The 12981-nt window shown below is 48.1% G+C and overlaps 1 protein-coding gene across 2 annotated transcripts in view; it reads right to left on the reverse strand.

Moving 5' to 3' along the window:
• The window catches only part of NT5C2 (5'-nucleotidase, cytosolic II), a 79806-nt gene extending 67185 nt beyond the window's left edge, over nucleotides 1-12621 (reverse strand). Inside the window, exon 1 of one of the 2 annotated variants that reach the window (XM_083149258.1) lies at nucleotides 12486-12621. The gene's annotated coding sequence lies outside the window, so the exon portion shown is untranslated. The remainder of the gene's footprint in view (nucleotides 1-12485) is intronic. The other variant, XM_083149257.1, reaches the window with a different exon arrangement.
• Nucleotides 12622-12981: the final 360 nt, after the last annotated feature.

The raw sequence follows: 12981 nt of genomic DNA on the forward strand, positions 1-12981 counted from the left end.
GAAGAGAAGAGGGCTTTGACAACAGGAGGGAAGAGGGCCCTACTCGGAGGAGCTTACAATCTAGTAGGAAGGGGAGACAGACAGATTACAAGAGGTGCAAGCGAGGGGGTGGTGGTGAGATAGCAGGGTGTAAACAGGCAAGGGGTCGGAGAACCAGCTGGTTTATGCAGTGGAAGGGTACGCTTTGATGAATAGGTGAGTTTTCAGTGCCCGTTTGAAGCTTTGCAAGGTCGGGGAGAGTCTAATGGAGCGAGGGAGTGCGTTCCAATGAAGGGGTGCAGAACGGGCAAAGTCCTGTACTCTAGCATGGGAAGCAGTGATCAGGGTGGAGGAGAGACGACAGTCGTCAGCTGACCGTAGAGGGCGGGAGGGTGTATGAATGGAGATGAGGTTAGAGATATATGGAGCAATGGAATTAGAGATGGCCCTGTATGTGAGTGTGAGGTGTTTGAAGAGGATTCTGTAGGGGAATGGAAGCCAGTGCAGATTTTGTTGATGGGGAGTAGCAGAGTTAGAACGGCGGGAGAGGAAGATAAGCCTGGCTGCAGCATTGAGGACAGATTGGAGAGGAGCTAGTTGGGATTGAGCGAGGCCAGTGAGAAGAGCATTACAGTAGTCAAGCCGTGAGATGACTAATGAGTGGATGATCAGCTTAGTTGCACTCTGTGAGAGAAAGGGCCTGATGCGAGCAATGTTGCGTAACTGGAACCGGCAAGAATGGTCCAGGGCTTGGATGTGGGGTGCAAAGGAGAGGGAGGAGTCAAGAGTGACACCCAGGCAGCGGAGTTGGGGAACAGGGGAGATGATGGTGTTGTTAACAGTGATAGAGATATTAGTAGGGGGCATAGCTCTGGGTGGGGGAAAGATAATAAGTTCGGTTTTGTCCATATTCAGCTTCAGAAATCGCTCAGACATCCAGGTAGAGATGGCAGCGAGGCAGTTGGAAACTTGAGAGAAAACAGTGGGGGACAGATCAGGAGAGGAGAGGTAGATTTGGGTGTCATCTGCATAGAGGTGATATTGGAAGCCAAAGGAGTTAATGAGTGCACCCAGAGAGGAGGTGTACAGAGAGAACAGAAGGGGGCCAAGGACGGAACCCTGAGGGACCCCGACAGGAAGGATAGAAGGTGGTGAGGTAGAGCCAGAGGCAGAGACTGAGAAGGAACGGTTGAAGAGGTAAGAGGAAAACCAGTTGAAGACTGTGCCAGAGAGGCCAATGTTTTGGAGTGTGTGGAGGAGGAGAGGGTGATCCACAGTGTCAAAGGCAGCAGATAGGTCCAAAAGGATAAGCAGGGAGAAGTGACCCTTTGATTTGGCTGACAGCAGGTCATTGGTGACTTTCACTAGGGCAGTCTCAGTGGAGTGAAGTGGGCGAAAGCCAGATTGAAGGGGATCTAGGATGGAGTGGTCAGACAGGTAGCTGGTGAGACGCCTGTAAACCAGCCGTTTTAGTATTTTAGAGGCAAATGGGAGAAGAGAGATAGGGCGGTAGCTTGTGGGAGATAAAGGGTCCAGGTTAGGTTTTTTAAGAATATTCGAGACCAGAGCGTGTTTGAAGGGTGAGGGAAAGATGCCAGTAGAAAGAGATAGGTTAAAGAGGTGAGCAAGGTGGGAGCAGCCAGTGGGGGAGAGGGAACTGAGGAGACGGGAGGGGAGAGGGTCCAAGGGACAGGTAGAGGGGGGAGAGGATGAGATGAGGGAGCGGACTTCCTCAGTTGTAGTAGGGCAGAAGGATGACAGAGTGGGGTAGTTGGTAGGGGAGGATGATTGGGGTGGGTGGGCAGCAGAGGGGGTATGGAAGGAGATATCATGTCGGATTACCTCAATTTTAGAGAGGAAGAAGGAGGCAAAGTCAGTGGCAGTGACGGATGAAGGGAGGAGGGGTGGTGCAGGGCGAAGTAGAGTGTTGAAAGTATCAAAGAGACGTCGGGGATTGGAGGAATGGGAAGAGATGAGAGATTTGAAGAAAGATTGTTTGGTATAGGAGAGAGCAGCGCTGTAGGAGGAGAGAATAAACTTGAAATGGAGAAAGTCTTCCAGAGAGTGAGATTTCCTCCAGAGGCGTTCAGCAGAGCGAGCACCCTTGAGTATACTAGGCGAATGCACAGTGCAAAAACACAGAAGACTGTTCACAAAACCAAAATCTGTTTTACTGTGCATCAGCGCCAAGAGGTTACTGTACATCGGCGCCAAGAGGTTACTGTGCATCGGCGCCATGACGTTACTGTGCAACGGCGCCATGACGTTACTGTGCAACGGCGCCATGACGTTACTGTGCAACGGCGCCATGACGTTACTGTGCAACGGCGCCATGACGTTACTGTGCATCGGCGCCATGACGTTACTGTGCATCGGCGCCATGACGTTACTGTGCATCGGCGCCATGACGTTACTGTGCATCGGCGCCATGACGTTACTGTGCATCGGCGCCATGACGTTACTGTGCAACGGCGCCATGACGTTACTGTGCAATGGCGCCAAGAGGTAACTGTGCAACGGCGCCAAGAGGTAACTGTGCAACGGCGCCAAGAGGTAACTGTGCAACGGCGCCAAGAGGTAACTGTGCAACGGCGCCAAGAGGTAACTGTGCAACGGCGCCAAGAGGTAACTGTGCAACGGCGCCAAGAGGTAACTGTGCAACGGCGCCAAGAGGTAACTGTGCAATGGCGCCAAGAGGTAACTGTGCAACGGCGCCAAGAGGCAACTGTGCATAGTCGCTATGAGGTTTCCAGGGGCCAGTAGGAGACTCCACATCCATCTAGTGTCAAATGTTATATAACAGTATCTGCACACAGATCTTCAGGAGGTAACCTACTCCCTGAGGAGTGTTCCTTACTTATGAGATAATAGCAGTATAGTTTAGCACGCAGAGGAGGCAGACATTCTGTTCACAATAACGCACTAGGACCCAGTGATAGTTCTGAAGCACCCAGCCTTTGTAAGTGAGAAATGAGTAATTCTTATTGACTTAAACCGGTTCTACAATCTCACCCTTTCCTGACTGGAAGCTGAAATGATAATGCGCTGATTGCATATATACGTGAGAGCAGGTAAAACAATAGTCTGCAGTGGGATACACTGACAGGGCACGGCTTGAGTGAAAGGATCACTGTTTTTGAAGGACGTCAGGAATGGTTGAAAGCAGTGGTGTGCAGGGATAGAAAGGCCGGCACTGCATTACATGCTGCCCTCTCCAAAACACCCATGCTCTATATATTTGTCACAAGAAGGGACTGGCTTAGTGCCTGACAAGCATGGAACCCTAAAAACTCCTACTACGCACATGTTACACAGAGTGTCCGCACAGTACCAGGAATGTCCTGGAGGTGACTTAGCACACATGCAGAGATGGTCCAATGTGGTTGTGTACACAGAAGCCCAACTGCTGACACAGGAGGCCATTCTAGCACAGAGACCGCACCTCCCATAGGGCTGAGTGTGTGATCAAAGGGGGCATCTGATCACTGGTCTTTATTTCTTGCTTCTCAGCGCAAAACTATGTTCAAATACACACATTATATGCCACATGCTATTTATATTGTAACTATAACAACAGTTTTCAATCTGTGGTTTGGTGCTGGTTATCACTCCATGAAAGCTAAAAGGGCCATGAATCAGGCCCATACCACTCCATGTTTCCTTTAGTGATTCATCCCATTCACATTGAAACAATGGGAGCAAGAATTTCCTGCATCATCACACAGCACAGTACAGAGGGCCTAATTCATGTTTGTATACAATGGCCGATGTTCATGCAATAAAGAAGCGTCCATCGCAGAGGCCAGGAAATCTCTCACAAAGATGGAGATCCCCAGTCTCTTCCCTCCCCCCCAAACAACGCGATACGCCTATGTTTTCAACAAAAGGAAACCATCGCCACCCCCTCCCCACCCCCAAAGCAGCATCAGACTGTCAGTCTGTCAAACACCGACAGCCTGATGCCGGTCTGCTTAAAACATTCCAGAATGGGTCATGCGCAAAGTACCAAGAATCTGTATTTTGCCCTTCGGGAATCACATCCAATGGGATCTCCAATAGCGCGCACATCTATGAGAGGCTCCTTGCTACTAAACTGCACAATTTCTAGAAAAAGAAAACATTGTTCCCTTGGTGAGGAATCTGCGTCCCACAATGCATCTTAGGCTACATGGTGCCAAAAAAACATTAGGAGAGGACACATCTGATGAGAGCTCAGCCAATCAGAGGGCTGCCCAATGTTTTAAACAATTCTGCCGCCGCTGATGAGCCCCCGCCACCCGCTAGTGCTCCTTCACAGCACTAAACTACACAGACGGACAATGGCAGCAGTCCCTCCAGCCCCTTCTCCATAGACCCAATGCCGCCTAAAGCGTTCCTTCCGCCCCCACCCGTGGATTGCATTCGAGTGATCATATGCGGCTAAAAACCACATGTGATCGCTCTTTCAATGTGATAGATATTATGTGCAGCCCAAACTATCTATCGACGACACATTCCCTCGCATGCATCCGCTAGCTGGAGAAATCGCGACCATCGAATGATTTCTCCTGCCTTCAGGAATAAAAGTCAGTTGAAACGGTCCATTGAAGAGGGGGCGGGCTCTGACATCATGTGACACCAGCCGGTTGAAGACATTGGCTAGCCTGAATTCCCGTGGGAACGCCCATCGTTTTCACGGGGACACCCATTTCCATTATCCAGCCTGTTTCCACCCCCACCTGTCCCCGGCCCTTCCTCTTCACAAAGAACGGCCCGGCAAAGCCGTTCAATGCCGGGGACTGCACATGTGCAAACACATGCATGTGCAGACCCCTCAACATCCTAACGGGGCCGAGTTATGTTACTGAATCAGGCCCATAATGTGCTGCACAATATCACGGCCAATAGATTTCTCTTTGGGGAAGGACAGAGAGCAAACAGCTCACACAATACAGTACTTTGAACTCATTTGGATACGGAGCAGTCCCAATCATGTACTTAGAATGATTCATGAATGTAACAGTATTCAAACATCTGCTATGTGCAGTAGGTACCTAAGGCACAATGATTAAAGAGGCTCCAGGAACAATGCTCAATTACAAAACATGTGTATTAGCCTATAGAGCTGGGCTAGCCTACGTATGCTTCAGCTCACTACAGCACATACACACTCAGAGGTGTGGTGCCTGCACTTTGGGGGTTATTCTAGTTCACTCACAAAAGGTGCAATCACTCTCTAATGGACACAACAATGTGCACTGCAGGTGGGGCAGATGTAACATGTGCAGAGAGAGTTAGATTTGGGTGTTTTATTGTTTCTGTGCAGGGTAAATACTGGCTGCTTTATTTTTACACTGCAATATAGATATTGGTTTGAAGTACAAACCCCACCCAAATCTAACTCTCTCTGCAAAGGTTATATCTTCAAAATGATCTTGACAATCTAGACGAGTGGGCAAAAAAGTGGAAGATGAGGTTCAATGTGGACAAATGCAAGGTCATGCACCTTGGGAGACATAACCAGTGTGCTAGTTATAACCTAAGCGGGGATGAATTGGGTAATTCAGTACTGGAAAAGGATCTAGGAGTCCAAATAGACAACAAACTGGGGTGTAGTGCTCAATGTAATATAGCAACTAAAAAGCCAATAAAACTCTAGCATGTATTAAAAGGGGCATGGAAACTAGGGATTCAAAAGTAATTATGCCTCTGTACAAATCATTGGTTAGACCGCACTTCGAATCTGGAGTACAATTCTGGGCCCCACACTATAAAAAGGACATCATAGAATTAGAAAAAATCCAAAGAAGAGCAACTAAGCTTATTAGGGGAATGGAGACTTTAAGCTACGAGGAGAGATTACGCAAACTGGGACTATTTGCACTAGAGAAGAGACGTTTAAGGGGGGACATGCTCAACATGTACAAATATATCAGGGGCAAATATAAGGAACTGTCAAGCACCCTTTTTTCTGCTAGACAGGAATCTAGGACGAGAGAGCAAAAGTTTAGATTAGAAGAAAAAAGATTTTGTTCATCTAGAAGAAAAAAATTCTTTACAGTCAGAACAGTCAAACTTTGGAACTCTCTTCCTGAAGAAGTGGTGTCGGCAGACACTATAAATACGTTTAAAATAAGGTTGGATACCGTGTTTCCCCGATAATAAGACACTGTCTTATTTTTTTTTTTCGCTCAAAAAAGACCATAGGTCTTATTTTCGGGGGAGGGCTTATTTTAATAGACCTTTTGAAAAAATAGCCCCCCTGCGCCTTTAAGAAATTCCCCACTGCGCCTTTAAAACATTCAACTGCGCCTTTATGAAATGCCCCACAATTTAATGTGCCGGTATTTTACATTTTCCATGCCCCCACCTGTTTGTTTGTAGTTTAAATGGATATTCGTTGATGGCGCTGTGTGGTGAGCAGCAGCCAGCCAGTCAGCCGCGTGATGTGCGCGGCGCGATGTGCGCGGCGTGATGTCACGCCGCGCCTACCGCAATGCATCCCTGGGAACGGGAGCTGCGGTGCTGCTGGTGAGTGAGCGGAGGGCAGCGGGGGTCAGCGGGGGTCAGCGGGGGCCGAGCGGAGGGTACACATATGGTGTACATACAATTACATGGGAAAAATGGTAGGGCTTAATTTCGGGGGAGGGCTTATTTTGGACCAGCGTCCAAAATCTGGGGTAGGGCTTATTATCGGGGTAGGTCTAATTATCGGGGAAAGACGGTATACATTTATTGGTTAAAAACATCCACGGGTATGAATAAGTAACAATCTGTCTTTAAAATATCAGAACATACTATACAACAAGGGATTAGCTACTATAAACATACTGTAGGTTGAACTAGATGGACGCAAGTCTTTATTCAGCCTCACCTACTATGTAACATCAGCCCCACCTGCAATGCACATGGTTTTGTCCATTAGAGAGTGATTGTGCCTTTGTGAGTGAACCAGAATAACCCCCTTTATGTAACACACTGGAGATGTGCAAAGCTCCGTTAAGTCTGTAAAATGAGAAGGGCAGAACCAGCCTCAATTAGTCGGTATGTAATAAGCTGAAATACTGTAGCTAATTACACTGAGACTATGACTTCAGCACAATGTTGCAAAGGCTTCAAATTCTGACAACATTTGCATACCACAGTAACAACAACCACACATTATGCAAAGATATGAGGCAACAACAGATTTTGCTGTATGTAACAAAGAGATTAGATTATCTGCAGAACTATTTGCGATTTCAATCTTGTTTGTTTATGTACACAATGTTTAACCATATACTGTGTTAATGACTATACATAGCGATACTCGGTAAACATGGATGCACTAAGCACTCCTGAATAACAGTGTTTCCTAGAGGCTTACTATGTGTGCTTATGTATATCCACGTGTATGCTCTGCCTAGGTCTGTACACTCCACTGCTTTGTTTGTGGGCATCACAAAGTCCAGCGCTGTGTACATTGTGGTGGCAGGCGGTCTCTAGACATAAAAGTATAAAGCTCTGTTTATAGTACATGGAAAGAATCCAGTGTACGGTTCTCTATTCCAGTGCAAAGGTGAGGATCATTGACTTATCCCAGTAAAAATGTCTGTAAATGAAAAGGACATGGGGCTGGATACTGAGGTGCAGGCAGTTATTGTACGTGCGGCGCTGCCATGGTCCCGGTCTAACCCTGGTCAAGACCTGGGTTGGATTGCCGGGATGCTGGACCCGGGAATATCTTTTAGGACACTTTAACACTGACCAATTTCCCTGGTTGCCATAAAAGAGCAAAATTGCATGCGAATGACAGCAGGTCCGTTGAGATGCGCACCGGTCCCATCGCACTGTCTGCCCAAGCAATTTCTTGCATTGCTACTGAGCCAGGCAGGCTTGGCTGGGATCCCATGTGATATACTGGATGCAAAAGAACTGCATGTGTTATATTGCATGCAATTGGCTGAAGGGGGGATTGCGGAAGACTTCTCCAAGGGGGTGAAGTCACCCGTATATATGCCTACTTTTACAGTACAAGTAGATGGATTATAGACAGTGCTGCATCATCATCATACTATTGTATATACTCCAGTTCTGTGTACATATGTGTATACTATAGTGACTAGCTAGGTTACAATCTGTAAAAATGCAATTAGCTTCCTGTATCTGATCCAGTTCTGTCTATATTACAGAGACTAGATCCATCCCTGTATATGTTCTAGTTTTGTATAGAAGCATCTATGACTGCAGCACAGAACATTTATAATGCCTGAAAGGTTTTTGCACTTCTATTGCTCCAGATATTCTAATGCCCAGCACAGTGGGCAACATGTACTAAGCCTTGCAAAGTGATAAACTGGAGAACGATAAAGCTCATAAATGCCATGTCACAGGCTGTGTTTCAAAAATGACAGGAGCTGGTTGGTTGGTAAATTATCACTTTACACTTTGGCCCTTATTCAGATCTGATTGCAGTACAAATTTGTTCGGAAAATGGGCAGAACCATGTGCACTGCAGGTGGGGCAGATGTAACAAGTGCAGAGAGAGTTAAATCTGGGTAGGGTGTGTTGAAACTGAAATAGAAATGGCAGTGTAAAAATAATGCAGCCAGTATTTACCCTGCACAGAAACAAAATAACTCACACATATCTAACTGTCTGTACATGTTACATCTGCCCCACCTGCAGTGCACATGGTTTTACCCATTTTGAGAACACATTTGGGTACTTATGTATTATCTGGGCTCCCGATTTTTTCATTGCATGCCACTACGTAAGGCATACAATGCAATGCAATGCTATTTTTAATTGTAAAGCATGCAATGCAATGCAATTTTTCATTGTAAAGACCTGATTTTTAATTGTACCCGAAGCGTGCCCCGCGAGGGAACGTGGATAACTTTACATGTATTCTGCGTCCGCTCACCACGCTTCGGGCTCGCCACACTATATAAAATCAACTCCATGCGTAGTTGGATAGTGGGGGTATGAAATCACCCATGGTTGACTATACAATTAAAAATTGGGTCTTTACAATGAAAAATCACATTGCATTGCATTGTATGCCACTATATTGCATGCGGTGCGATGCAATGCAATAATCGGACGCCCAGATAATACATAAGTACCCAAATTTGTAATGCGATCAGATCTGAATAAGGGCCATTATCACTTTTCAAAGCACAGTACATTTGCCCCTGGGTGCATATTTATATTGTCCTATACACTGGCATACAGCTGGGTAGGTCACTGTGCTTACAAGGAATACATTTCTAGATTTAGCCCTGTGTATATATGGATATATTCCAGCCTGCAGAGAAACAACATAAACGGATTTGCTCCCCTTGCATTAAAGCTCTTTCTGCTTTACTGAATCTGAGCAGAAATTTCTAGAAGACTTAAGGCCCCCATACATTAGGCCGACTTGTCCTAAGAACAAGTCGGACCCAATTCTCCTGTGAGCCGCCCGGCAGCTCCCCTGGAGGCTCACATACGATTTGGCACGCATGCCATTTATCACATGGAACCGGGGAGCTGCAGCTGGTGGGGAGGAGCAGTGGGGCAGGCGACGGGTGCTGATCTGCAGCGAGTGGGGAGGAGCAGTGGGGCGGGCGGTGATCAGTAGGACAAGCACACCAGGCAGCAGTGGGTGCTAGAATTTTTTTTTTTTACTTGTGAAATCACTGGCCAGCCTCTGCTTGGCTACGAGAGCACTCTCAGCCAATTAGCAGCCAATCAGAGGCCGTTTAGTCATTTGACACTTTTTTTTAAAATTCGAATACTCGCCACTGTCCAGCATGCCCGTCCTGCTAATCACCACCCGCCCCACACCCGCTGCCCACAGTTAGGACACGCAGAAAGGTCTGTGCCAGCAGTGCGGTACTGCTGGCACACATCTCAGAATTGGACCTGATACATCGCGGGTGCTAAAAAGCACCCTCGATATGCCACTGATTGGACCGATCTGGCTGGTTTAACCTGCAGCAGGATCAATCTGTAGGATCCAACCCGATTCGCACGGGACCGCGCATTGGGTCGGATGAGACGTCAAACACATCCGATTTGACGCAATCCGTCGGAATCGTACAAAATTGCCCCAAAATTGTTTTCGGAGCCAGCAAGCAGGTTAACGCCCACCCCACCAAACATTCGGATGTCGCTGGATAAGTCTGAAATCGGCCCCTAATTCCGTTGCCCTCAGTGCTTCTTAGTACCCAGCTCTATGAATATCTGTGTTCTGGCAAGCTATCTGAATGTGTTAGTACACAGCTTGTGCATTTCTCAATGCTCTGCTTCTTATATGTCAATGTGCTGACTGTTTCTCAATAGGTGTCGTGCTCTGAATACTTCTTTATCATAGATTGGATAAATAGTGCTCAATACTTCTGTCACAATATCCAGCACTATGTACATATGAATGTCTACAGTATATTCCAATTCCCAGGCCTGTATGCAACTGTACACATCATAGAGACCAGAGTTCTAAACTTCATCTACTGTACAGGTTCATACATACGTGTAAAGCGCAACGGAATATGCTGCGCTATATAAGAAACTGTTAATAAATAAATAACTCCCATTACCTAACTCACATACAGTAATAATGCACAGCATCTCATACAGCAAGGTGTGCGCTAAGGTCCAAGCACAGTGTTTCCGGGTGTTTGACCCCAGCACCCAGCTCTTTAGTCAACTCTAAGTAAACTGGTGCGCAGCTACAGTAGGTGTATACAACTATACTTCAAGATGCTAAACTCAGATTACTAGATCTGTATTTTCTCCATGCTAAATTCTGTGTACACTGGCAGTGTCCTCCATCACATTCAAGTATTTACAATTTCATGACAAACTCTGTGTACCTCTCTGTATACAAGTCGCCAGCTCAGTGTAGCTCTCTACATAGTGTCCCCAGCTCCGTGTACCTCTCTGCATACTGGGGTACTGCTCTGTGTACCTTTCGGCATGCTGGTCACCAGCACAGTGTACCTCTCGGCATGCTGGTCTCCAGCACAGTGCACCTCTTCTCTGCACACTGGGGCTCTGCCCTGTGTACCTCTCCGCACTCTGGGGCACTGCCCTGTGTACCTCTTCTTTGCACACTGGGGCACTGCTGTTTGTACCTCTGCTCTGCACACTGGGCACTGCTCTGTGTACCTCTGCTCTGCACACTGAGGCACTGCTCTGTGTACCCCTTCTCTGCACGCTGGGGCGCTGCTCTGTGTATCCCTTCTCTGCACACTGGGGCGCTGCTCTGTGTACCCCTTCTCTGCACACTGGGGCACTGCTCTGTGTACCCCTTCTCTGCACACTGGGGCGCTGCTCTGTGTACCCCTTCTCTGCACACTGGGGCGCTGCTCTGTGTACCCCTTCTCTGCACACTGGGGCGCTGCTCTGTGTACCTTTTCGCTGCACACTGGGGCACTGCTCTGTGTACCCCTTCTCTGCACACTGGGGCACTGCTCTGTGTACCCCTTCTCTGCACACTGGGGCACTGCTCTGTGTACCCCTTCTCTGCACACTGGGGCACTGCTCTGTGTACCTCTTCCCTGCACACTGGGGCATTGTGCTGTGTACCTCTTCTCTGCACACTGGGGCATTGCGCTGTGCACCTCTTCTCTGCACACTGGGGCATTGCGCTGTGTACCTCTCCGCACACTGGGGCACTGCTCTGTGTACCTCTTCTCTGCACACTGGGGCACTGCTCTGTGTACCGCTTCTCTGCACACTGGGGCACTGCTCTGTGTACCGCTTCTCTGCACACTGGGGCACTGCTCTGTGTACCGCTTCTCTGCACACTGGGGCACTGCTCTGTGTACCGCTTCTCTGCACACTGGGGCACTGCTCTGTGTACTTCTTCTCTGCACACTGGGGCACTGCTCTGTGTACCTCTTCTCTGCACACTGGGGCACTGCTCTGTGTACCTCTCCGCACACTGGGGCACTGCTCTGAGTACCTCTTCTCTGCGCACTGGGGCACTGCTCTGTGTACCTCTTCTCTGCACACTGGGGCACTGCTCTGTGTATCTCTTCTCTGCACACTGGAGCGCTGCTCTGTGTACCTCTCCGCACACTGGGGCACTGCTCTGTGTACCTCTTCTCTGCACACTGGGGCACTGCTCTGTGTACCTCTTCTCTGCATACTGGGGCGCTGCTCTGTGTACCTCTCCGCACACTGCTCTGTGTACCTCTTCTCTGCACACTGGGGCACTGCTCTGTGTACCTCTCTGCACACTGGGGCACTTGCTCTGTGTACCTCTTCTCTGCACACTGGGGCGCTGCTCTGTGTACCTCTCTGCACACTGGGGCACTGCTCTGTGTACCTCTCCGCACACTGGGGCACTGCTCTGTGTAACAGTGCCCTGTTCTGTGTACCTTGTGTGACCCTCTCCGGGTACAGCTGTATGTACGCCAGCCTCCCATACACTCTTGCTGACAAATAATAGAAGAACCACTAATAGCAACCCATGACCAACAGAAACCCCGCAGCGGAAGAAATACCGGCAACAGAGACCCCGCTGTTGCGGCAGCTGCTGTGCCCCTGTCACTCACCTTCCGCTCTTCTCAGTGAAAGCAGCAAAAACGTCTGCAACAGCCAACCCAGCGCGCATGCGCAAAGCCCTGTGTTCAGGGACCGGAGTCAACGATCAACTCCACAGAAAGCGCTGAGCCCAGTCACTTTCTATTACAGACGCGGTCATCGATATACGTCACTGTTACACTCCATAGACCCGCCCACTGGGCCGGTACTATGGGCAGTGCTGTCACTGTCGCTCAGTGATCGTTTGTGCTGCTCTGTAGTGCTAATCAGCACTATACAAATACATAAAACCTGTATTTTATCATGTTTATTACAAATATACTAAAAATAAACTAACAAACAATAGATTTGTGTGTATATCTAGATAAATATACCGAGAGAGAGATAAAGACTACAGCACTTGAAACGTATCATATTTCAAAGTGCTGCCTAAGTCCATATAAATAAAATATAATACACTCAACAAGTCGTGAAATACAGGGCCCGATGCACAAGGTGATTGACAGG

Source organism: Crinia signifera, chromosome 6 (assembly GCF_055691185.1).
Source record: "Crinia signifera chromosome 6, ASM5569118v1, whole genome shotgun sequence".
NCBI classification, from domain to species: Eukaryota; Metazoa; Chordata; class Amphibia; order Anura; family Myobatrachidae; genus Crinia; species Crinia signifera.